The following is a 15,551-nucleotide window of genomic DNA, read 5'->3' as shown; positions in this document are numbered from 1 at the left end:
GCCCCCAACAGTAGTCACGATGTGGGGCAGAAAATAAATCAGGAGATAGGAAAGGCATATAAGAAAGGCAAAAATCATGGGGAGCTTCAATAAGCAAGTGGACTGGGAAAATCAGGTTGCTAGTGGATCCCAAGAAAAGGAATTTGTGGAATGTCTACGAGATTTTTTTTTGGAGCAGCTTGTGGTAGAGCTCACGAGGGAACTAGCAATTCTGGATTTGGTGATGTGTAATGAGGCAGACTTGATTAGGGAACTTAAGGTGAAGGAACCCTAAGGGGGCAGTGACCACAGTATGATAAACTGCAGGATGAATCCTTAGAGGGAGAAACTAGAATCAGATGTAATGGCTTTACAATAAAATAAAGGTAACTACAAAGACATGAGGGAGGAGCTGGCCAGAGTTGATTGGAAGGGGAGCCTAGCAGGGAAGACAGTGAAACAGCAATGGCAGGAGTTTTTGGGGGTTATTTCAGAGGCACAACAGAAATTCATCCCAAGGAGGAGGGAACATGCTAAGGGGAGGTTGAGGCATCCATGCCTGATGAAGGAAGGCAAGGACAGCATAAAAGCAAAAGAAAAAATATCCAAGGTGGCGAGGATTAATGGAAAGCCAGAGGATTGGGAAGACCTTTCAAAGTGAGCAGAGGACAACTAAATAAAGCGAAAAGAGGAGAGGAGGGGGGAATTAAATATGAGTGTAAGCTAGCTAGTAATATAAAAGAAGATAGCAATAGCTTTTTTTCAGTTAAAAAAAAAGGTAAGACAGAGGCAAGAATAGGCATTGCACCACTGGAAAATAAGTAGCAATAGGAAACAAAGAAATGGCAGAGGAACTGAATCGTTACTTTGCATCAGTCTTAATGGTGGAAGACACGAGTGGGATACCAGAACTTCATGACGATCAGGGGGCAGAGGTGAGTCTACTGGCTGTTATGGGCCAGGGTTTAAGAGAACCCCAAAGTGTATCATGGAGTTCACCTGACCCACAATTTTTAATAGATTGTGGTATGGGGAGCACACAGTCCACTCTACAGAAGTGGTACAGCAGAAATGGAAAAGTATTTTTTAAAGCAAAACAATGTTTATTCTATGAACTCAAGTTAACCTTTTTGAAACATACAGTGAACATCTTAGCAACCATTGATTCAAATACAACCCCCAAAGAATACAACACTAAGCAATCCTTAATAACTTCCCAAACAACATCCAGAAGACAGAAGAAACACCTTTTAACAGAAGCACATTAGGTTTACATTCACTACTCAGAACATTTATAATTCTGAATTCACCAAATGATCAAGAGACAGTCTTTTCATGGCAGGGAGATCAACCGTAGACGTGCTCGGTCTGGCGTCAGCTCCAACACTGAAAATGAAACTAAAACACACACTGCAGCAAACAGCCTAAAATGAAAGTAAAAAGCTGACAGACAGCCCAGCTCCACCCACACTCTGACATCATTGATAAACACCGATTTCTTAAAGGTACTCTCACACGACATGGCCATCACTAAGGAGAAGGTTCTGGGGAAACTGAAAGGTGGATAAATCATCTGGACCGGATGGACTACACCCCAGGGTTCTAAAGGAAATAGTGGAGCCATTGGGGCGATCTTTCAGGAAACACTGGCGGCAGGGAGGGTCCCAGAGGACTGGGAAATGGCTAATGTAACACCACTGTTTAAGAGGGAAGGAAGGCAGAAGTCGGGAAATTACAGGCCGGTTCGCCTGACTCGATCATTGGTAACATTTTAAAGTCCATTATTAAAGATAAGATTGCGGAGTACTTGGATGTGCATGATAAAATAGGACTGAGTCAGTTCAGCTTCGTCAAGGGGAGGTCACATCTGCCAAATCTGTTTAGAGTTCTTTGAGGAAGTAACAAGGAAGTTAGACAAAGGAGGACCTGTGGACGTGATCCATTGAGAATTCCAGAAGGCACTTGAAAAAGTGCCGTATAGGAGGCTATTAAATACGTTAAGAGCCCATGGTGTTAAGGGTAAGATACTGGCATGGATAGAGGATTGGCTGACTGGCAAAAGGCAGAGAGTGGGGATAAAGGGGTCTTTTTCAGGCTGGCAGCCGGTAACTCATGGTGTGGCTCAGAGGTCGGTGTTGGGACCAAAGGTTTTCACAATATACATAACAATCTGGAAGAAGGAACTGAGGGCACTGTTGCTAAGTTTGCAGATGATACAAAGATATGCAGAAGGGTAGGTAGTATTGAGGAAGGCCGGGGGGGGGGGGGGGGGGTACAGAAGGACATGGACAGACTAGGAGTGTGGGCAAAGAAGTGTCAGATGGAATACAATGTGGAAAAGTGTGCGGTTATGTTCTTTGGTAGAAAGAATGGAAGCATAGCCTATTTTCTAAATGGGAAAAGGCTTAGGAAATCAGAGCACAAAGGGACTTAGGAGACCTCGTTCAAGATTTGCTTAAGGTTAACGTGTAGATTCAGTTGGCAGTTAGGAAGGCAAATGCAATTGAATGGCAAAGCAGACTCAATGGGTTGAATGGCCTAATTCTGCTCCAATGTCTTATGGTTTTATGTTTACCAACTCCCTGTGAGGGTTTTATGCCTTATGCTTTATAGTAAATAAGCCCAGTTATTGTGCCATTTTAATAAAACAATTGACATCCCATCCACCAAAGTAAAATTCACTCCCTCCGCCACCCAGGATATAATGGCAGCAGCATGTACCATTTACAAGATACATTGCAGCATTCACCAAGGCTCCTTGAAAAGCATTTTGAAAACCCATGTCTTCCACCAAGGGCAGGTACACCACCACTGCAAGTTCCCCTGTAAACCAAACACCATATCAACTTGAAACTATACAGCTGTTTCTTCACTGTCACAAAGGTTAAAAATCTGGAACTCCCTCCCTAAAAACACTGTTGGTGCACCTCCACCAAACGGACCTCAAATCGTTTAGAAGAGAGCTCCTTCACCATGACCTTCTCAAAGACAATTAAGGACCGCCAACACACACTGGCCTCGCCAGTGACACTAACATGCCATGAAAGTATATAAAACAAATATTCCAATTTTGAATTGATCAGCTGAAAAGAAAGTATCCTGTTAAAATTGGTGTCTGCACTTTACTGAGGGGTTTGTGGAAAACCAGTGTTCCTCACAATCAAATAATTCCTAATTTGCGGTTTAGCCTGATTCAGCTCAAAGTGGTGCCTCGAGTTCATCTAACTCAGGCAAGGATCAGTTGATTATTCGCAGATTGGAGGCAAAATGTGGGCAGTGCTCTCGGGGGCCCTCTCAACAAACCCACATGTTCTGGCCATGTCCGAGGATGGTAAGCATTTGGGTCTCTTTCTTTAACACCATCTTAGTGATTCTCAATATGGATCTGCGGCCTTGACTGTTGGTGGCTATTTTTGGGGTTGCAGACCAGGGTGAAGGCAGACATTCTCGGCTTGGCCTCACTGATAGCCTGGAGGCGAGTCCTGCTGGGATGGAGATTTCTACTCTGCCCAGTGACCCGGTTGGGTGACCTTATAGCATTTCTATGTCTTGGAAAGGTCAAGTACACAGTGAGGGAATTGGTGGAAGGATTCCACCTGGGGTGGCAGCCATTAATTTCTGACTTGTATTTGTTGTCATCAGCTGTTTGGGGTGGGGGGGGGGTGGGGGGGGGGGGGGTTGATGTGTTGGGTACTCTGGATCTGTGGAGACTGCGTTTACCTTAGCAGTAACATAGACTGGCTACCAACACTTGTAATAGTTAAATAAAATTGCACTAAGAGCTGTTAAACATACTTGCACTGTGGGTCGACACTATGTTAGATTGACTGAAGACCTATGCCTAACCTGACCAGCCTATACTGCCAGCACATGGTAGATGTTTGTGCTACTGACTGTGGGCTCTGTCTGTCTCAGAGGCTGCATCCCGAATGAGCGGGAAAACTAGTGCCCTCTGGCTTTATAGTGACCGTGCCCTAACTGGTGATTGGCTGCTGTGTTGTGTGTGTTGATTGGTCTTGCAGTGTGTCAGTCAGTGTGTGTCCCTGCACCATCATATACTGATGTGTATATTATGACAGAAGTTAGTTAGTATTATTACGGAAAGATATGACAGGTTGTGTTAGTCTTGTTTTTTTTGTGTGTTTTTTGTCGTTACATTAAACTTTGTGACATTGGCTATGTTATTGATATCCTGTTTGTTATAAATTAAAATTTTCAATAATTTCTTTAAATCCCTGTTGGAACATATTATATTTCATGTGACAGAACAGTGTTGACTGTGATGCTCAATCATAGTCCTCTGATGTGGAGATGCTGGTGTTGGACTGGAGTGAGCACAGTAAGAAGTCTTACAACACCAATTAAGTCGTCACAGGTCCAGGGGCTGGTTTAGCACAGGGCTAAATCGCTGGCTTTTAAACCAGACCAAGGCAGGCCAGCAGCACGGTTCAATTCCCGTACCAGCCTCCCCAAACAGAATGTTGCGACTAGGGGCTTTTCACAGTAACTTGATTTGAAGCCTCCTTGTGACAATAAGCGATTTTCATTTCATTCATTTCAGATGGAGCAGGTTAAAGAGGTGTGAATTGTCTCAAGCCAAGACAGTTGGTAGGATTTCACAAGTCCAGTCCTGATGGTGGAGCATGTCGCATCACATTCACCTCCCACCATCGAGCCTGAGCTTGCAAAATCCTACCAACTGTCCTGGCTGGAGACAATTCACACCTCTTTAACCTGCTCCATCAGTTTCTGTAACGACTTAATTACCTGCAAAGACTCACATTCAAAGTATCGTATTGCATCTTTGACTTTGTCTATATAAATGTTTCTGGAATCCACCTCTCCATTCACCCGAGGAAGGAGCAGTGCTCCAAAAGCTAGTAATTCGAAACAAACCTGTTGGACTTTAACCTGGTGTTGTAAGACTTCTTACATGTCTTCTGACATTTTCGTGCACAGGTGAAGAAAGGTCACTTGGGGGAGGCAGCAAATAGCAGGGAACTATTACATCACTTGACGCAGCGATAATAGGAATGTAGAAATTAAAACATATTGCTTGTCTCCACCCAATTATTTTCAACACTCAGTATAAATATCAATTCATTATGAATACGTATTGAATAGTATTTATATTCCCCTTGTGGGGCTAACCTGTTTTGACTTGCTATGGACAGCATGGTGGCAAAGTCATTAGCACTGCTGTCTCACAGCGCCAAGGACCCGGGTTCAATTCCGGCCTTGGGTGACTGCTGGTGTGGAGTTTGCTCGTTCACCCATGTCGGTGTAGGTTTCCTCCAGGTGCTCTGGTTTCTTCCCACAGTCCAAAGATGTGCAGGTTAGGTGAATTGTCCATGATCAATGTGCAGGATAACAGGGATAGGGTGGGGTAGTGGCTCTTTTGGAGGGTTGGTGCAGATTCGATGCGCCTCCTATTGCACAGTAGGGATTCTATGGATACTATTATTTAACAGCAAAATCTATTTCTAGAATTAAAATGCTGTTCAAGTAAATGGACGTTGCTCAGATTGAAGAAAGGTCGGATTGGCCACCAACAATCATTACTGAATTCCGTTTCGCTTTGGCGTAATTTTGTGAATCCTATTTTGAAAATGTCTGACTAAAAGGGAGATTCACTTAATCGCGAAAAGAAATGTTCAGACTTTGGAAATACACAGACAGGTTAACAACATGAGCAGACAGCTGACAAATAATTTAACATGGACAAGTATGAGCTAATGCATTTTGGTTAATAATGGAAGTATATACTAAATTAAAACTTGAGGATTCACAAACGCCATTCACTAAAAAACAAACACCCTTTTATAAATAAACATTTGACAGGGTCGCGGAAAGGGGGGCTTGGCCACCTGAGCTTTATTAACTATTACTGGGCAACATATCAGTGATCAGGAAGTGGGTAGTGGAGGAGGGGTCGGTTTCGGAGCAAGTGGAAGCGGCATCCTGCAAGGGTATGTGTTTGGGGGCTCTACTAACGGCGCCTCTGCCATTCTTGCCGGCTCGGTACTCTACAAGCCCTGTGGTGGTGGCAACCCTCAGGGTGTGGGGGCAATGGAGGAAGCACGTGGGATTGGAGGGGCGTCAGTGTGGCCACTGATTTATGACAACCACCGGTTTGCCCCAAGGGGGCTGGATGGGGGCTTTAAGAGATGGCAGCAGGCAGGGATTGAGAGATTTGGGGACCTTTTCATCCAGAAGCTTTCCGACCTTGGAGGCACTAGAGGACGAGTTTGATTTGCTGGGTGGGAATGGGTTTCAGTACCTTCAGATGCGAGACTTTGTACGGAGGTAGGTTCAAAGCTTTCCTCGCATCCCCCTGAGGGGACTACAGGATAAGGTGATGTCAAAAACAGGGGTTGGAGAGGGGAGGGTTTCAGAGATATATGGAGTTGATGGAGTGGGAAGGGGCCCCTATCAGAGAGAAGAGGAAGTGGGAAGAGGAGCTGGGTGGAGAGCTGGAAATTGAACTGTGGGAAAAAGCCTTAAAGAGAGAGTCAATTCATCGCCAGACATAGCTTGATCCAGTTCAAAGTGGTTCACAGGGCCCACGTGACGGCAGCCCAGATAAGCAGGTTCTTTGAGGAGGTGGAGGACAGATGTGGGCTGTGTGGGGGTAGCCCGGCGAACTATGTATATCTGTTTTGGTCATGTCCGAAATTGAAGGGATTCTGGCAGGGATCTGCGATGTTATGTCAGAAGTCCTTCAGAATGTCCAGAAGTGCAAGGGAGGGTAACTCCAGCAATATTTGGGGTGTCGGAAGATCGGGGGGGCGTAGGCCAATGTCATGACCACCTTGGTGGCGTGGAGATGGAGGGACCCGGAGCCCCCGAAGTCAGGAGTGTGGGTGCAAGAGGACGTCGTTTTCTGTTTTTTTGTTCTTTTAGGTGTTTTGCGTGTGTCAGCACACACGGCTGTTTTAAGGAATGTTAAACTGTAAAAATTACAAATGCTTCAATGAAATATTTTCTAAAAAAATAAATAAACATTTTGTACAAGAGTAAAGAATTTATTCAAAATATTGGTCAGGTGACAATTTAGTGTACCATGCATAGTTTTAGACATGCCATTAAAGAAGGAAAGAAGCAGCATTTTGTCGCTGCCATTCATGAATTCAAGACATCCCAATCACTTTACAGGGGAGAGAGGTGTGCTGGGCTTCACTGGAACATTCCAGTAGGCCAAGGATGGACATGTGGACGGGAGAGCAGAACAGGGAGTTGAAATGGCAAGCGACAGGAAGGTCTTAATATTGAGTTCAACAACTTCAGACAGTGAACTTTCTCCTCCACCTTCACCCCAGTTTTTATTTCTATCAATTTATTTTCATTTCTTCCATAGATCTGTTTTCCCCTCACCATTGTTCCCCCTCCTCACACTCCACTTGGGCCAACTGTTCCTAGTGGCCCTTCAACACACTGCTCACTTTCGTTCTGCAATTTACAAATTCTAACCTCCATGTGCCACTGTCAGCATCCTTCTTAGTCTTAATCACCCCATTTACATTCCTTTTGTCTCTGCCCCAGTGGCGGACTGGCCAGGGTGTCAGCTTGCCCGATGGCAAGTAGGCCCCTGATGAAGTGGGCCCCCTATATCAAATACAAATGCAATATAGAAACAAACACAGACAATTGTTTTAGTAATAAAAAGGAATAAGAAAAAAAAAGAGAACAGGACACAAATAAGCAGTGCATGAAAAGGAACGAAGCAGGGGAGGTAGTGGAAGGATGTGGAATAGGGGGGCCCGGGTCGGGCATAATTAAGGAAATTCCATGTTTTCAGCAAGAGTGTGTGAATTTAAAGATAAAGTTACAATTCGTGATTTGAGATGGTCGGCAACTTCAAAGGATATCAAGCAGTAGTCTTGGTTCAGCCGGTACATCGGTCCGGGGCCCGGAGAGCCAAGAAGGGGCCCGTGAATCTCGGAAGGGCCCTTAAAAATTATAATTAATTAGATAAATAAATCTCCAACTTCTTTCCTGAGATTTGTATTCTAACTTAATAAAATATAATTGTTTTTAAAAAGAGCAATACCAAATAAAAATGCAATAAAGAAACAAACAAATAATCACTCAGTGTATGAAGGAACGAGGTAGTGTTCAACGGATGTGAAAAGGAGTGGAGGGGGGGGGGGGCTGGTTCACCCGGGTCGGACATAGTTGGAAATCCACGTTTTCAGCAAGAGTGTGTGAATTTAAAGATAAAGTTACAGTTCGTGATTTGAGATGGTCGGCAACTTGAAAGGATATCAAGCAGTACATAGGGTCGTGAGGTCACCGAAAAGGAGAAGTGGTACATTTGACCGTGAATCATGAGGTCAAAGATATTGAAGTGATAAGCCATGATCGGTAAACTCAAAGGGTTGCGACTTGTAACATTACACTGGGATCAAATTGGACATGTTAACTTTGGTCGTGGGACCATTCTTAATGTCTTACTGTAGTCGGACCAAACTTCTAAGTTTCAACAGTTGTCTCAGTTGCTTGCTGGTGTGAACACTGGACAGTGGATTGTCTCCTCTTCTGAAGCTGTATAGGCCACAGTAGTATTGACTAATGAACATAGCCTATTGAAGTGTAAGTAAGTTATTTTATATTTTTTTATCAAGTAGGGGTTTATCTGGCGTTCCTTCAAGTTATTCTTACAATCATCAATATTCATTTTTCCCAATGTGGGCTATTTTTAATTAAGTTTTTATTTCAGGAATATTACCCCTACCAGCATGGAAAAGAAAAAGCATAAATCTGGGTCACTAAAACGCAAAGAACAAAAAGAAGCAGAAAGGAAGGAATAAGCCAAGCGATGCAGGCCTATTACAGAGTTTATAATACCACAAGCACAATCCACATCAATATCCAGTTCTGCAACAAATAATCAAGAAGCAAGAAACAATGCTCATGGTGATGATGCAATGACATGCGAGTTACAAGAACAGAGAAGAGCTACTTTGAATGTAGAGACAAATACAAGTGCATCCATTACTAATCAACCCAGGCCCAATATTTATTTTGGCTTCCTTGTTCCGGTATCTGTACTGCCTGTAGTTGCAACATCTGAACACATAGCTTCAACTAGTGACAGGGAATCAGATATTCCTTCAAGCATAATTGACTTGGTTTCTGAAGCACATCCTGTAAATGAACCAACACAAGAAAATGAAAGATCAATTCCTGGAATCTTCCAATATCCATCACGAGCAAAGCTAAAACAGTTTTTTGCTGAACATCCACTTCAGCCACTTGATGATCTGCCATTTGATGCTCGTTTGTATGAGAGGAAAATTATGAATGACTCAGTCCCAAGAAAATGGCTAACATATAACAAAGAAAATAGATGCTTATATTGTTCATACTGCTTAGCCTTTGAGTTTCCCAACACTTGTAATCCATCACCCTTTGTACGTGGCTTTAGTGACTACAGGCGTATTAGCCAGAGCTTGACTTTACAGGAATCGACAACACGTCAGAAATGCTCAGCAATATATCAGTGTGGTTAATGATGGCAGCTTAGATAAATTTTTTGCAGCATCACTAATTAAAAGGAAAGAAGAAGTATTGAAGCAGAGAAGTATTGTCATGAGGATTAGAGACATCATAAAGATGTTAGGCAAGCAAGCACTTCCTTTTCGAGGTCGCAGAAATGAATCGGCCTACACTCTAAATAATGAGGTTCTGAATCATGGCAATTTTTTAGCTGCAGTGCAGTTGATGGCAAAATATGACCCCATTATGGCAGCACACGTTTCTGCAGTGCAAAACAAGTCTAAACAAAGAATCAAACGATTAGAGCAACAAGGAAAGGCTCAAAGTAAAGGCCGTGGTGGACTTGTTACATACCTGAGTAAAACAACTATAAACATGTTAATCAAAATTATGAAGAATATGATACAAGAAAGAATTAGTCATGAAGTTTCTCAAGCAAAATATTATTCTATTCAGGTTGATTCAACACAAGATAATTCATCAATCGATCAGTTTAGCATTATTATTCGGTATGTGCTTAAAGGTATTATCTGTGAGCGACTACTTTCAGTTGTGCCAAGTAATGATGGTACAGGACAGGGACTTTTTGATCTATTGATTGAAACATTACAGCATCTCAAATTGACCCCCCAAAAATGTTTATCTGATAGCACAGATGGCGCTGCAAGCTACCATGGCCGGTATAATGGTTTACAAAGTAAAATTGCTGATGTGGCTGATCAACATGTTCATATATGGTGCTATGCCCATGTCTTGAATTTGGTGATAACTGAAACAACAAAATGTTGTGTGCCTGCAGTTTCTTTTTTCAATTTGCTCCAGAATATAGCAACTTTTGTGAAAGCATCATACAAGAGAATGGCTGTATGGATAGAAGTTGTTGGAAAACATCTAGGACAAGAAAAAATGAAACGATTAAAGCTAATTAGTGAGACCAGATGGTCAGGAAAATCCAATGCAGCAACAACTATATTTGGACGTTTTGATGATGCCGCTGCCAGTACTTTCGTAAATCTATTGACATGCTTATGATACAAGATTCAGAAAAGTTTGATGCAAAAACAAAACATGAAGCAAATGTTTTACTTCAAAGTTTTCTAAAGTTTGAAACCATATTGACAGTATTTACTTACTTGTATATATTTGAAACTACAACCCCGTTATCAAGTTATCTACAGACAAGTGGTTTAGATATGTTTACTGCATGGAGTTTGGTAGATTCAGCTACAACAAAGGTGAAGGAACAGACAAGAACATTTGATAACGTTCACAGCAAAGCTTTGGAATTTGTAAATAAATGTAATGACAGGATTTCACAGATGAATATGGATGAAAATCAAACATTGGAAATTGATGCGTTGGAAACAGCATTGCCAGTTAAGAGGCAGAGGAAGAAGAAAAGAATGGCAGATGAGCTTATTGATGATGAAAGAAATTCCTCAGATTCTCTAGCTGATTTTCGAGTAAATGTGTTTAACCTAATAGTGGATCGCATTGTCCAGTCACTAGAATCACGCTTTTCTACAACACAAACAGTTGTATAAAGATGTGTCCTGCTTGGACCCAGCAAAGTTTAAAACTATTGCAGAGAAGGGCCTTGAAGGTGAAGCATTGGAAGGTATTATTAAGCTGTTTCCACAAATCAGCAAAGATCAAGTAATATTGGAATTGTTTTCTTTTGCTTCAAACTGTGATGTATTAAAGCTATTGCTTAAGAGATGAGAATATGAATTCCAGTTGCAACAATTGTAAAATTTGCAGCACTTGCCCACCGTGTGTACTAAAAATTCTGGCATCCAACAGACTTCATGACAAGGCATGTGATAACCTTTATGAACTTTATAAAGTCATCTGCACACTATCAGTTACTCAAGTCCAATGTGAGAGGACATTTTCAAAGCTAAAGATCATAAAGATAAGGTTAAGAAATTTGCTGTCTGAGGAGAATTTGGAATCATACATGTTGCTATCCATTGAAAAGGAATCGTTAGATGAATTGGATGCAGAAGCAAATATTGGCAGATTCGCACAATCATCTAGCGAACACAAACGATTGCTCTTAATATAGTGGACTGCATGCAATGCTCTATTGTGCTTTTGAACTATCTGTTAATGTGTAAATTGTGCAGTAAACTATTTAAAAATATCAACCAATTACTGAAAATTTTAAAAATAAAATTAAAAATTCAATTATAACATTCTGTATTTGCATTTGGTATCTACTGCCAGTACTATGTACAGTACATGTACACTGTAATTACTAAGAAATACACATTCCTTTCCACAAAAATTTTTAATTGTACCCTTTTTTCCATAAGTATTTTTTGAAAATTTTATTTATTCATTATGAAAATTAAATGATAGCATTGTAGTTGTGGGTGGGCCCCCTTTGTCTCCTGGCAACCAATATTTTTAGACCCAGTCCGCCACTGCTCTGCCCTCAATATTCTTGTCAATCTCCACCTATCACTGGCCCCCTATCCTGCCCCACCACTCCACACTACTGTATAAATCTAACCTTATTTCCAGTTCTCTCCAGCTTTGACGAAGTCATCCAGACTTGAAACATTACTTCCCTTCTCTCTCCGCAGATGCTGCTGAGATTGTCCAGTATGTTCTGTTTTTATTACTGTCGTCATGATGCAAAACACAGCAAGGAACTTGTGCACACCAAGGTCCACAAGTAGTAATTAAGTAACTATATACGTGACAAATAGCATTTTATGTCACCTCTGAAACAGTAAAACATCCCCAGACGTGGTTGTGTTATCAAACTATTTGACACCGAAGCACAAAAGAAAATACCAGGACATAGAGGTCGGTTTCAAGGAATGCTTGAAAAAAGGAAAGAGAAGTAAAAAGGCAGAAAGGTTTTGCGAGAATTCTGCAACTTAGGGCTGAAACAGGTGAAAGGGTGAAGGCATGATTACCAAATGAACAAATGGCTAAAAAGCATCGTACAAGATGCATGGATCTGCTGTAGAGTTGGAGGCAGTTAGAAATACCTGGTGGGGCAAGGTATTTGAAAACAAACACTGAATCCTAAAATCAAGGTTTATTGAGGCATAAAGTTGACCAGGACACTGTGATAACCCCCTACTCTTCATTAAATATTACACTACTGCATGACTTTAACATTTCAACCAGCCAATGATGATGGATATCTACAAAATATTAGTTAGGTCACAATTAAGAGTATTGACTGTCCCATCACATCCCAAGGACATTAACCAATAATTTAGATACATCAGGAAACTGCTCGGGATGGGAAGTTGTATTTGAGAGATGTGCAACATTAGATCTCTTTCCACCATAGCAGAAAAGACTAAGGAAACGTAATGAACATTTTAAAAACTTTTTATTTTGATGGAACTATTACTTCTGTTTGGGTGATGGGTGGTGAGATGTCAATAATTTAAAATCATTAGGCATGGCAAAGATATGACAAGATATGTTTTACATTCAGAAATTCCAGCATGACTGGAAGACATTAGATTGCAATCTAAATGATAATCAGGTTGTCTTGATGTCATTGTATAAATTATGTTTTTAAAAGCATTTTACCCAGGGTGTGGAGAGTGAGAGACAGAAACTCTGCTTAAGAAAACAGGAAAAATTTTGAGCAGAGGAAAGGTATAACGTTATGGCAAAGGTGGATTGGATTAGTTTTGAACTGCTCCATCAAAATTATAGCAGTCAGGGTGGGTCAAATGGTCTCCATCTGTGTTGCTAAACTTCTATGTTTGCTTGTTTGTGGGGCAGTCTTATTTGCAAAATGGCTGCTGTACTAGCCACAATTCATTTCGGGAAACACTTTTAAGATAGCTTAGATGGATGTTATAAAGAGCATGAATGAGAATTTATAATCACAAACTTGCTGATCTGTAATAATTTAAAAAGGTACCATCTGACTACACCTCTGCTCAAACTGACAGTTTTCAAACTGTAAGAGGTTTGCAAACCAAAGTGTTTTTTCAATTTGTTTTTAAAAAATCATAAGCAAGTCTTTTCTAAGTTGAAAAGGGAGGTGTAATAATTAAAGTCACTACACAAACCTAAGCACAATTACTTATGTATAAAGTAAAAGCCACCGGCGAAATATAACGACCGGCTCCAGTCGTTACGGATAATCAATGTGCCTGTCCTATGTAAACACTCTTAGACCCAAGAAACTCGACAAGGACATCAGGGCGAATAAGACACCAGCTAATCTGTTGCCTTCCAGTTCAAGTGGCATTTTCCTGCTCAAGAAGTCGTCACCTATTCTTGATAACGTATTTTCTATATTTTTCACATTTCTCCCTCCTTGACTTTTTAAAAAGTACGTGTTGCCCATTTGTAAACGGTTAGATCAGAAAACAGCAAGAGAAATAAACAACGGTTAAACTGATTCTCTACGCGGCCGTTCTTCCTTATCAGCCCATAGCAAACACAGTAAAACACTTCCTGCTACTAGGGAGAGGGGGGCGGGAGCTCCGCTTGAAGCATCTTGTGGTTTCTGAAATAAACTCAAAACGGCAAAAAAAAACATAAGCCGCCAAAGCTTTTGCCGTAACATCAGCTCAATTAGTATCAAAGTAAATGTCGAACTGGTGCAGGAGACATTGAGCGTTACTTTACTTCCTGCATTGGCACTAATCCACCGTCCATAAAGTATCTTCACTGCCTAAACAACTCCAGAACGATTCATTTCCAATCATATGTTACTTGCGAAAGGAAATGCGGACCTTTTCTCGGTTTTGTACCTTGGTTCGGTGCCACTTCAGACTGCGCGGCTGGGTCGCGCCATGTCCGCGCGCACTTGTCTCCTGGGCTGCAATCAGTCCTGTACCGCTGCTCAGGTGTGCGGGCCAGGGTTTCAGCTCCTCGCGCGCTGCCTTTACCTGCCCACTCGCCCGGAGCAGGAGGATCCACTCCTCAACACAGCAACAGCCGCTCCAGCGCTTTTCTGTGCGGGATGTGAAACGGACACTTCACCCCCTCAGCCTGACACACACACAGCGATTGATTCAACCAACAGCGCAAAGCAACAAACATGCGCAACCGAACAGCTAGAGCACGCTGGGACAAACTGTTCTTGGAAGGCTCTGCAAAGAAATGCAGAAATTCAACATTTAGTCGTTCTCGTTGAAAATCAAGTCATTTCAGAGTGTCTGGAGTGTGAAGTAAAAAGGAAATGCACAATGAATCATAAGAACTAAGAGTATTGGTCAGAAATTCCACTGTAGGACCGATTGTACCGGGTGAGTAAGATCCCATACAGTATCATAGAAACCACCCAATGGTCGCTCTTTTGGCGAATGTTTTAAAGCATTTCGATGTCAGTAACCACCTACCTGAAATAGTCACACACTCCTGGGGAAGCATCTGTCCTAAGATTCAGAAGATGGTGTCAAAGACTTTAATTTACTAGATCGCCGCTCTATCATGCTATAGTAGCTGGGTCAAAATCCAGGAACTTGCCTTCCTCGCTGCCCTAGGGATGTACATGGGGACCACATGGATTGCTGAGTTCAAGAAGGCGGATCACCACCACCTGCTCAAGAGCAATTCGGGAGGGGAAACAAATGCTGTCCGGGCCAGCAGTGCCCACATCCTGTGGAAGAATAGAAAAAGAAACATAAATTATGTATCAACAAGTTCGATAAATACAAAAAGGTGTGACCATTAGTTGCCTCAAATCTCCTGAGAGCACCACTCTTAAAAGTGGCAGGTTTTGTCTCTTAAAATAGTTTTGTGCCACTGTGATCACATCTGTGCAACTAACCATCTCATACTTGTTGTCTTTGGTGGCGACATCCTTCCATCTCCTAAAGATGGGGCTTTTCACAGTAACTTCATTTGAAGCCAACTTATGACAATAAGTGATTTTCATTTCATTTCATTTTCATTTCATTTTCAGCTGATGAGCATGCAGCTGAATATCAATTTCAGATGTGTGGCTTCAAATGGCACTCCTTTGCTGATGGCTGAAAAGGCCAATCCTTGAGAGGAAGGTTATGCCATAAGTGTCGCATGTGAGGTTTCCAAGTGTTGGTGTGGGTTGTTGTTCTTGGCATTGGCACCTGTTGTCA

At 41.8% G+C, this 15,551-nt stretch overlaps 1 protein-coding gene across 2 annotated transcripts in view; it reads right to left on the bottom strand.

Annotated features, from left to right (window-relative positions):
* tec (tec protein tyrosine kinase) overlaps nt 1-14,550 on the bottom strand; it is a 229,430-nt gene extending 214,880 nt beyond the window's left edge. The window contains exon 1 of one of the 2 annotated variants that reach the window (XM_038791237.1): nt 14,205-14,550. The gene's annotated coding sequence lies outside the window, so the exon portion shown is untranslated. The remainder of the gene's footprint in view (nt 1-14,204) is intronic. The other variant, XM_038791236.1, reaches the window with a different exon arrangement.
* Between the last annotated feature and the right edge of the window lie 1,001 nt (nt 14,551-15,551).

The sequence above is a fragment of the Scyliorhinus canicula genome, chromosome 3 (assembly GCF_902713615.1).
Source record: "Scyliorhinus canicula chromosome 3, sScyCan1.1, whole genome shotgun sequence".
Lineage (NCBI taxonomy): Eukaryota > Metazoa > Chordata > Chondrichthyes > Carcharhiniformes > Scyliorhinidae > Scyliorhinus > Scyliorhinus canicula.
This window is presented reverse-complemented; position numbering and strand designations above follow the sequence as displayed.